The sequence below is a fragment of the Arachis hypogaea genome, chromosome 15 (genome assembly GCF_003086295.3).
Source record: "Arachis hypogaea cultivar Tifrunner chromosome 15, arahy.Tifrunner.gnm2.J5K5, whole genome shotgun sequence".
In the NCBI taxonomy this organism is placed as follows: Eukaryota; Viridiplantae; Streptophyta; class Magnoliopsida; order Fabales; family Fabaceae; genus Arachis; species Arachis hypogaea.
The window spans coordinates 89,524,005-89,533,875 of record NC_092050.1 but is presented as its reverse complement, the minus strand read 5'-3'; the positions used below and the strand labels follow the sequence as shown (position 1 = coordinate 89,533,875).

At 38.6% G+C, this 9,871-nt stretch overlaps 1 non-coding gene across 1 annotated transcript; it reads left to right on the top strand.

Annotated features, from left to right (window-relative positions):
- The first annotated feature begins 1,820 nt into the window (after positions 1-1,820).
- LOC112752275 (small nucleolar RNA R71) lies at positions 1,821-1,928 on the top strand. Its single transcript, XR_003176721.1, has one exon. It is a non-coding gene; the product is annotated as a small nucleolar RNA R71 (small nucleolar RNA).
- Positions 1,929-9,871: the final 7,943 nt, after the last annotated feature.

The following is a 9,871-nucleotide window of genomic DNA, read 5'->3' as shown; positions in this document are numbered from 1 at the left end:
GTGACTCCACATGATCATGAACCTATAAAGACATATAACTAAGAAAAATATAGTTAGATAAATATAAATTGGGTTGTCTCCCAACAAGCGCTTCTTTAATGTCAATAGCTTGACAGTGGGCTCTCATGGAGCCTCACAGATGTTCAGAGCATTATTGAGACTCCCCCAACACCAAACTTAGAGTTTGGATATGGGAGTTCAACACCAAACTTAGAGTTTGGTTGTGGCCTTCCAACACCAAACTTAGAGTCTGACTGTGGGGGCTTTGGTTGACTCTACTTTGAGAGAAGCTTTTTCTGCTTCCTCTCCATGGATGTAGAGAGAGATCCTTGAGTTGTAAACACAAGGTTGTCCTTATTTAATTGAAGGATCAATTCTCCTCTGTCCACATCAATCACAGCTCTTGCTGTGGCTAGGAAAGGTCTTCCTAGGATGATGGATTCATCCTCTTCCTTTCCAGTATCCAGGACTATGAAATCAGCAGGGATGTAAAGGCCTTCAACCTTTACTAACACGTCCTTTACTTGTCCATAAGCCTGTTTTCTTGAATTGTCTGCCATCTCTAATGAGATTTTAGCAGCTTGCACCCCATAGATTCCCAGTTTCTCTATTATAGAGAGGGGCATGAGGTTTATTCCTGAACCAAGGTCACACAGAGCCTTAAAGATCATGGTGCCTATGGTACAAGGTATTATGAACTTTTCAGGATCCTGTCTCTTCTGAGGCAATGTCAGTTGATCCAGATCACTTAGTTCATTGGTGAACAAGGGAGGTTCATCTTCCCAAGTCTCAATACCAAATAATTTGGCATTCAGCTTCATGATTGCACCAAGGAACTTGGCAGCTTGCTCTGTAGTAACATCCTCATTCTCTTCAGAAGAGGAATACTCATCAGAGCTCATGAATGGCATAAGGAGGTTCAATGGAATCTCTATGGTCTCTAGATGAGTCTCAGATTCCTTAGGTTCCTCAGAGGGAAGCTCCTTATTGATCACTAGACGTCACAGGGGGTCTTCCCCCTTGGGATTCACGTCCTCTCCTTTCCTTACAGGTTCGGCCATGGTACTTATGTCAATGGCCTTGCACTCTCCTTTTGGATTCTCTTCTGTATTGCTTGGGAGAGTACTAGGAGGGATTTCAGTGATCCTTTTACTCAGCTGGCCCACTTGTGCTTCCAAATTTCTAATGGAAGACCTTGTTTCATTCATGAAACTCACAGTGGCCTTAGATAGATCAGAGACTAAATTTGCTAAGCTAGATGGATTTTGCTCAGAATTCTCTGTCTGTTGCTGAGTGGATGATGGAAAAGGCTTGCTATTGCTAAACCTGTTTCTTCCACCATTATTAAAGCCTTGTTGAGGCTTTTGATCCTTCCATGAGAAATTTGGATGATTTTTTCATGATGGATTATAGGTGTTTTCATAAGGTTCACCCATATAATTTACCTCTACTATTGCAGGGTTCTCTGGATCATAAGCTTCTTCTTCAGAAGATGCCTCTTGAGTACTATAGGATGCAGCTTGCATTCCATTCAGACTCTGAGAAATCATATTGACTTGCTGAGTCAATATTTTGTTCTGAGCCAGTATGGCATTCAGAGTATCAATTTCAAGAACTCCCTTCTTCATAGGCGTCCCATTATTCACAGGATTCCTTTCAGAAGTGTACATGAACTGGTTATTTGCAACCATGTCAATGAGTTCTTGAGCTTCTGTAGGTGTTTTCTTTAGGTGAATGGATCCACCTGCAGAAGTATCCAATGACATGTTTGATAACTCAGATAAACCATCATAGAATATATCCAGGATGGTCCATTCTGAAAGCATGTCAGAAGGACACTTTTTGGTCAACTGTTTGTATCTTTCCCAAGCTTCATAGAGGGATTCACCATCTTTTTGTTTGAAGGTTTGAACATCCACTCTAAGCTTGCTCAGCTTTTGAGGAGGAAAGAACATGGCTAAGAAAGTCGTGACCAGCTTATCCCAAGAGTTCAGGCTGTCTTTGGGTTGAGAGTCCAACCACACTCTAGCTCTGTCTCTTACAGCAAAAGGGAAAAGCATGAGCCTGTAGACTTCAGGATCTACTCCATTAGTCTTAACAGTATCACAGATCTGCAAGAATTCAGTTAAGAACTGAAAAGGATCTTCAGATGGAAGTCCATGAAACTTGCAGTTCTGCTGCATCAGAGAAACTAACTGAGGTTTCAGCTCAAAGTTGTTTGCTCCAATGGCAGGAATGGAGATGCTTCTACCATGTAAATTGGAATTAGGTGCAGTAAAGTCACCAAGCATCCTCCTTGCATTATTGTTGTTGGGTTCAGCTGCCATCTCCTTTACTTGTTCGAAATTTTCAATAAGGTTGTCTCTGGATTGTTATAATTTAACTTCTCTTAGTTTTCTCTTCAGAGTCCTTTCAGGTTCTTGATCAGCTTCAACAAGAATGCTTTTTTCTTTGTCCCTGCTCATAAGAAAGAGAAGAGAAAAAGAAAAGAAGAGGAATCCTCTATGTCACAGTAAAGAGTTTCCTTATTGTTAGTAGAAAAAGAAGAAAAAAAATTTGAACACAGATAGAAGAGGGGGTTCGAATTTGGTGAGTGATGTGAGGAAGAGATGTCAGTAGATGAATAAATAAATAGAATAAGATGAAAGAGGGAGAGGATTTTCGAAAATAATTTTTGAAAGAGAGTTAGTGATTTTCGAAAATAGTTTTTGAAAAAGGTTAATAGTTTTTCGAAAATTCAAATAAAAAATAAAATAATTAGTTTAATTAAAAAGAAATTTTGAAAAAGAGGGAGATATTTTCGAAAATTAGAGAGAGAGAGAGTTAGTTAGGTGGTTTTAAAAAAGATAAGAAACAAACAAAAAGTTAGTTAGTTAGTTGAAACAAATTTGAAAAGATAAGAAGTTAGGAAGTTAGAAAAGATATTTTGAAATCAAATTTTTGAAAAAGGTAAGATAAGAAGATATTTTTGAAAACATGTGATTGAAATTAGTTTTAAAAAAAAGATTTGATTTTTTTTTAAATCACAATTAATGACTTGATTCACAAGAAATCATAAAATATGATTCTAGAACTTAAAGTTTGAATCTTTCTTAACAAGTAAGTAACAAACTTGAAATTTTTGAATCAAAACATTAATTGATGATGTTATTTTCGAAAATTATGATATAAAATTAAGAAAAAGATTTTTGAAAAACATTTTTATAATTTTCGAAAATAACTAAGAAAAATAAAAAAGATTTGATTTTTGAAAAAGATTTTGAAAAAGATGAGAATTTTAAATTGAAAATTTGATTTGCTCATAAAAACAACTAGATTTTAAAAATTTTTGAAAAAGTCAAATCTAATTTTCAAAATTTTAAGAGAGAAAAAGGGAAAGATATTTTTTTAATTTTTTTGAATTTTTATGATAAGAGAGAAAAACAAGAAAAATGATGCAATGCATGAAAGTTATGGATCAAAACAATGAATGCATGCAAGAATGCTATGAATGTCAAGATGAACACCAAGAACACTTTGAATGTCATGATGAACATCAAGAACATATTTTTGAAAATTTTTAATGCAAAGAAAACATGCAAGACACCAAACTTAGAAATTTTTACTGCTTAGACACTAAGATTTCAAGAATGCATATGAAAAACAAGAAAAGACACAAAACATGCAAATGCAAAGATCAAACAAGAAGACTTACCAAGAACAACTTGAAGATCATGAAGAACACTATGAATGCATGAATTTTTCGAAAAATGCAAGATGAACATGCAATTGACACCAAACTTATAACATGACTCAAGACTCAATCAAGAAGCACAAAAAATATTTTTTTTATTTTTATTTTTATGATTTTATGATTTTTTTGTATTTTCTTTTAATTTTTTCGAAAATCATATTTTTTTAAAAAAAAAAGAAAAATAAGGATTCCAAAATTTTTAATATGAATTCCAGGAATCTTATGCTCTTTAGTCTAAAGCTCCAATCAAAGGGTCAGGCATGGCTTAATAGCCAGCCAAGATTTAGTATGTATCCAGACATGACACGCCTAACATGCCCTACAGTCGTGGCTTTACAGCCAACCAGGCTTCAACATGCTTTATGAAACACTAGAATTCATTCTTAAAAATTCTGAAGAAAAATATATTTTTGAAAACATTTTTATTATTATTTTTTTTTTCGAAAACTGATGAGAAATTTTTTTGAAAGATTTTTGAAAAAATTTTTTGAAAATTAAAACAAAAGGAAAAATTTTCCTAATCTGAGCAACAAGATGAACCGTTAGTTGTCCAAACTCGAACAATCCCCGGCAACGGTGGCAAAAACTTGGTGCGCAGAAATTGTGATTACACTTTAATTATGTAAAATTCATCGCTCTTTCTTTCCCTGGTAATGACGCCAAAAATATGATGCCAATACCATGGTTCACAACTTCGCACTACTAACCAGCAAGTGCACTGGGTCGTCCAAGTAATACCTTACGTGAGTAAGGGTCGAATCCCACGGAGATTGTTGGTATGGAGCAAGCTATGGTCACCTTGCAAATCTCAGTCAGGTAGGGTTAAATGTGATTGGATTAGATAGTTAAAAGATAAATAATAAAGGATAGAAATACTTATGTAATTCATTGGTGAGAATTTCAGATAAGCGAATAGAGATGCTTTCGTTCCTCTGAACCTCTGCTTTCCTGCTATCTTCATCCAATCAGTCTTACTCCTTTCCATGGCTGGCTTTATGTGATACATCACCATTGTCAATGGCTACTTTCGGTCTTCTCTCGGGAAAATGATCCAAATGCCCTGTCACGGCACGGCTAATCGTCTGGAGGCATCACCCTTGTCAATGGCTTCATCTTATCCTCTCAGTGAAAATGGTCAACGCACCCTGTTACGGCACGGCTATTCATCTGTCGGTTCTCGATCATGCTGGAATAGGATTTACTATCCTTTTGCGTCTGTCACTACGCCCGGCGATTGCGAGTTTGGAGCTCGTCACAGTCATTCAGTCATTGAATCCTACTCGGAATACCACAGACAAGGTTTAGACCTTCCGGATTCTCTTGAATGCTGCCATCATTCTAGCTTACACCACGAAGATTCCGATTAAGAGATCTAAGAGATACTCATTCAATTCTAATGTAGAACGGAAGTGGTTATCAGGCACGTGTTCATAGGGAATGATGATGATTGTCACGTTCATCACATTCAGGTTGAAGTGCAAATGAATATCTTAGAAGCGAAATAAGATGAATTGAATAGAAAACAGTAGTACTTTGCATTAATCTTTGAGGAACAGCAGAGCTCCACACCTTAATCTATGGAGTCTAGAAATTCTACCGTTAAAAATACATAAGTGAAAGGTCCAGGCATGGCCGAGATGGCCAGCCCCCTAAAATGTGATCACAGGATCAGAATACAATCCAGGATATCTAATACAATAGTAAAAGGTCCTGTTTATAATAAACTAGCTACTAGGGTTTACAGAAGTAAGTAATTGATGCATAAATCCACTTCCGGGGCCCACTTGGTGTGTGCTTGGGCTGAGCTTTAACTTTCCACGTGCAGAGGCCATTTGTGGAGTTTAACGCCAGGTTTTGATCCATTTCTGGCGTCCAACTCTGGTTTTTGATCCCTTTCTGGCCCTTTCCAGAATTGGGCAGAGAGCTAGCGTTGAACGCCAGTTTACGTCGTCTATTCTTGGCCAAAGTATAAACTATTATATATTGCTGGAAAGCCCTGGATGTCTACTTTCCAACACAATTGGAAGCGCACCATTTTGAGTTCTGTAGCTCCAGAAAATCCACTTTGAGTGTAGGGAGGTCAGAATCCAACAGCATCAGCAGTCCTTCTTCAACCTCTGAATCTGATTTTTGCTCAAGTCCCTCAATTTCAGCCAGAAAATACCTGAAATCACAGAAAAACACACAAACTCATAGTAAAGTCCAGAAATGTGAATTTAACATAAAAACTAATGAAAACATCTATAAAAGTAACTAGATTCTACTAAAAACATACTAAAAACAATGCCAAAAAGCGTATAAATTATCTGCTCATCAATGTGCTAAGGAGGCATAAGAAGGCAATTGGGTGGAGTTTGGCAGACATAGTAGGAATCAACCCTCAAGTATGTGAGCACAGAATTTTTCTAGAAGAGGGAGCAAGACCTGTCCGCCAACCCCAAAGAAGATTGAATCCCACTATCCTGGAAGTTGTCAAAAAGGAAGTGACCAGACTATTGGAAGCAGGGATCATCTATCCCATTTCAGACAGTGAATGGGTCAGCCCAGTACAAGTGGTGCCAAGAAGTCTGGAGTCACTACAGTGAAGAATGAGCATGGAGAGCTCATAGCAACTAGAGTTCAGAATGCTTGGAGAGTCTGCATTGATTACAGGCGTCTCAACCAAGCCACCCGTAAGGATCACTACCCACTTCTATTTATTGATCAAATGCTGGATTACCTGTCAGGTAAATCACATTATTACTTTTTAGATGGTTACACAGGTTATTTCCAGATTCATATAGCTCCTAAGGATCAAGAAAAGACCATTTTTACATGTCCTTCTGGGATTTATGCTTACAAAAGAATGCTCTTTGGCTTGTGCAATGCACCAGCTACTTTCCAAAGGTGTATGATGAGTCTCTTCTCTAATCTTATTGAGGACTGTATGGAAGTTTTCATGGATGATTTTAGCGTTTATGGTGATTCTTTTAGCCTTTGCTTAGCTGGATTATCTAGAGTATTGGATAGATGTGTCAATACAAACCTTGTATTAAATTTTAAAAAATGTCACTTTATGGTAAAACAAGGGATTGTATTAGGACATGTGGTATCTAATACTGGCATTTCTATAGACCCAGCAAAGGTGAATGTTATTTCTAGTTTACCTTACCCCTCTTCTGTGAGGGAAGTCCGTTCGTTCCTTGGCCATGCAGGTTTTACAGGAGATTTATTAAGGACTTTAGCAAGGTAGCACTTCCCTTATCCAGATTACTACAGAAGGATATAGAGTTCGAGTTCAGTGAGGATTGTAAAGACGCGTTTGATAAACTGAAGACCGCTCTGACTCAAGCTCCAATTGTGAGAGGACCAGACTGGAGCGAGCCGTTTGAAATCATGTGCGATGCTTCCAACCATACAGTAGGAGCAGCGCTGACTCAGTATGAAGGTAAGGATCCTTTTGTTATTGCTTATGCGTCTAAGACTTTAGACACTGCCCAGTTCAATTATACTACTACTGAGAAAGAGCTTCTTGCTATTGTTTTTACTCTGGATAAATTCCGAGCTTATTTACTTGGTACTAAAGTAGTAGTGTATTCGGATCATGCAGCTTTAAAGTATCTATTAGCTAAAAAGGAGTCCTAACCAAGGCTTATACGTTAGATACTGCTATTACAAGAATTTGATTTAGAAATTAAGGATAGGAGTGGTAACAAGAATTTAGTGGCAGACCACTTGAGTCGGCTTGAGCATATTAAGGATGAATCTACTCCTATAGATGATAATTTTCCTTTTGATAACCTACAAGCAGTATCTGAGGTAGCCCCCTGGTACGCACCTGTAGCTAATTATCTAGTTAGCCACACATTTTCCCAAACTTTTCTAAGCATCAAAGAGTCAAGCTGAAAAGCGAGTCTAAATATTATATATGGGATGACCCATATTTATGGAGATGTGGCACTGACCAGGTAATTAGACGTTGTGTGACTCAATCAGAATTCCAGTCCATTTTAGAGGCCTGTCACTCATCCGAGAGTGGAGGACACTTTGGCCCTCAAAGAACAGCTAGGAAGATCCTAGACTGTGGATTCTGGTGGCCTACTCTTTTTAGAGACGCTGCTGAGTTTTGTAAATCTTGTCTCCCATGCCAAAAATTTGGTAATATATCCAGGAGGGATTAGATGCCTCAACAAATTATGCTTTTCTGTGAAATTTTTGATGTTTGGGGCATTGACTTCATGGGTCCATTTCCAAATTCTAATGGATATTTTTATATATTGTTAGCTGTGGATTATGTTTCCAAATGGGTGGAAGCAATTCCTACCCGCACTGATGATGCTAACACTATTGTTTCCTTTGTGAGAAAACACGAAGAAATCAGTAACTGGCGAAGAGGGAGAGGTACCTAGAGAACTTGTGAGGGAGCTGCAAAGAAACAAATCAGTAACTGGCAGAGAGGGAGAAGTACCTAGAGAAATCGTAACCGGCGGAGAGAGAAGAAGCCGGGAGGGAAGAACGGTGTTGTCGGAGCATGGAGGAGACGAAGGAGAGAGAAGGTAGATCGAGAGCGCCGTTACTGTGTTTTGTTTAATGAGGCTAGGGTTGTAATTCTTTTGTTTTATATACGTGTGAAAACAGCGGTTCAAAACCGCCATAATCACCAGAACCGCCAGCAAACATTATGGCAGCAACCAAAAATGCCATAATAACCGGGTATTACGGCGGTTCTTTAAAACCACCATAATATCAATGCCATTTTAAACTCTTTTTTTTGTACTGACCTCAAGAATTCCATCAATATGAACCACCTTCCAACATCAACAATCTTCCCTCAAATAATGAACCCTATCTTCCACCCCCACCTCCTGATGAAGCCTTCATGTTAGAACTGAGAGACCTTGAATCTCGTATCTTAAGGCGACAAGAGGAGCATGAAACTAAGTTTAAGGAGCTAAGAGCAAGGATGGCCGGCATAGTAGAAGCCGTGAGTCACTTAACATCCCACCTAAGCTCATGTACCCTAAGTACCCCCATTGTTGAATGTGGAGAAACAATCAAGGAGCTTAGTAAGGGAGTGAACTTGAAGCTCCATGGTGAGGGAGAAGAGTTGAAGCAAGGAGTGCAACAAGAGGAGAAGGTAGAAATTAGCGAACAAAAGCAAGTAGTGGGTGGATGTTTGGATTATGTTGAGCACATTAAGGAATCTCGAGTTGAAGAGCCCTCTTCCAAGGAGTTTGGAAGAGATGTTAAAGAGGAGAGTAAAGTTGCGAAAGTAAACGGAGAGTTAAAGGAAATTGACCAGGAAATGGATTCCATCACTAGTGATTTTTTGCCCACATTGATTAATCCCCTTGACGACCTTGTTGAGCCTTCTCCCAGCAGACTAGAAAGCAAGGTTGAGGAGGATGTGCAACCTCCCAGACCTATTGTGAGTGAAGAACTGGAAGAAGTGTTCAAAGCAACAAGCCCTCCTATCTATGATGATTCTGTATCAACATATGATCCTTTTGAGTTTGAAGAGTCCTTCCCCAAAATGCTTAGACTTGATGATGAGGTAGACTTCACTAGACCTCCTATCTATGATGAGAGTGATGGGGAAGAGATAGAAGAAATTGGTGAAGAACAATGCGAACTTGAGGAAGCTTGGCAAGAGGAGAGACTTGAAAAACCTTGCCAAGTGGTGGAAGCCTCTAGAAGAGGATGGACGGGAGTAGAGCATGCTTTATCAAGATCTTTAGGAACTCCTCCACCTAGTTCGCCATCCAATTCTTTGCTTGAGTGGGTAAAACTTTTAACTCTCAGCTTTATTATCCCACTTGAGTATGGTTTGCTTGAGACGGATGGCCAACTTAGGGCGCTTTGTGGAATTAAGCGGAAGAGGAGGATGTTTAGTGGTTGGCGTTCTAAATCTAGACTCATTATGGTTGGAAGCTCAAAATTGAAGAGCATGGATTGGTGTAATGCTCAATTAAATGGGTCTAGGAGAATAGTTTGGTACTTTCATGAGAATTTTGCTTTCTCGTCACCCGGACAGAGTCAAGGCAATCAACTAGAAGACGGGTGCGAAGATAAGATATGGGATCCTGGATCACACTTCGGAAGTCAATTTTGGGAGCTCATGTCTTGGAGAGAACCTCACCCAAGCTTGGTGAAGATGGT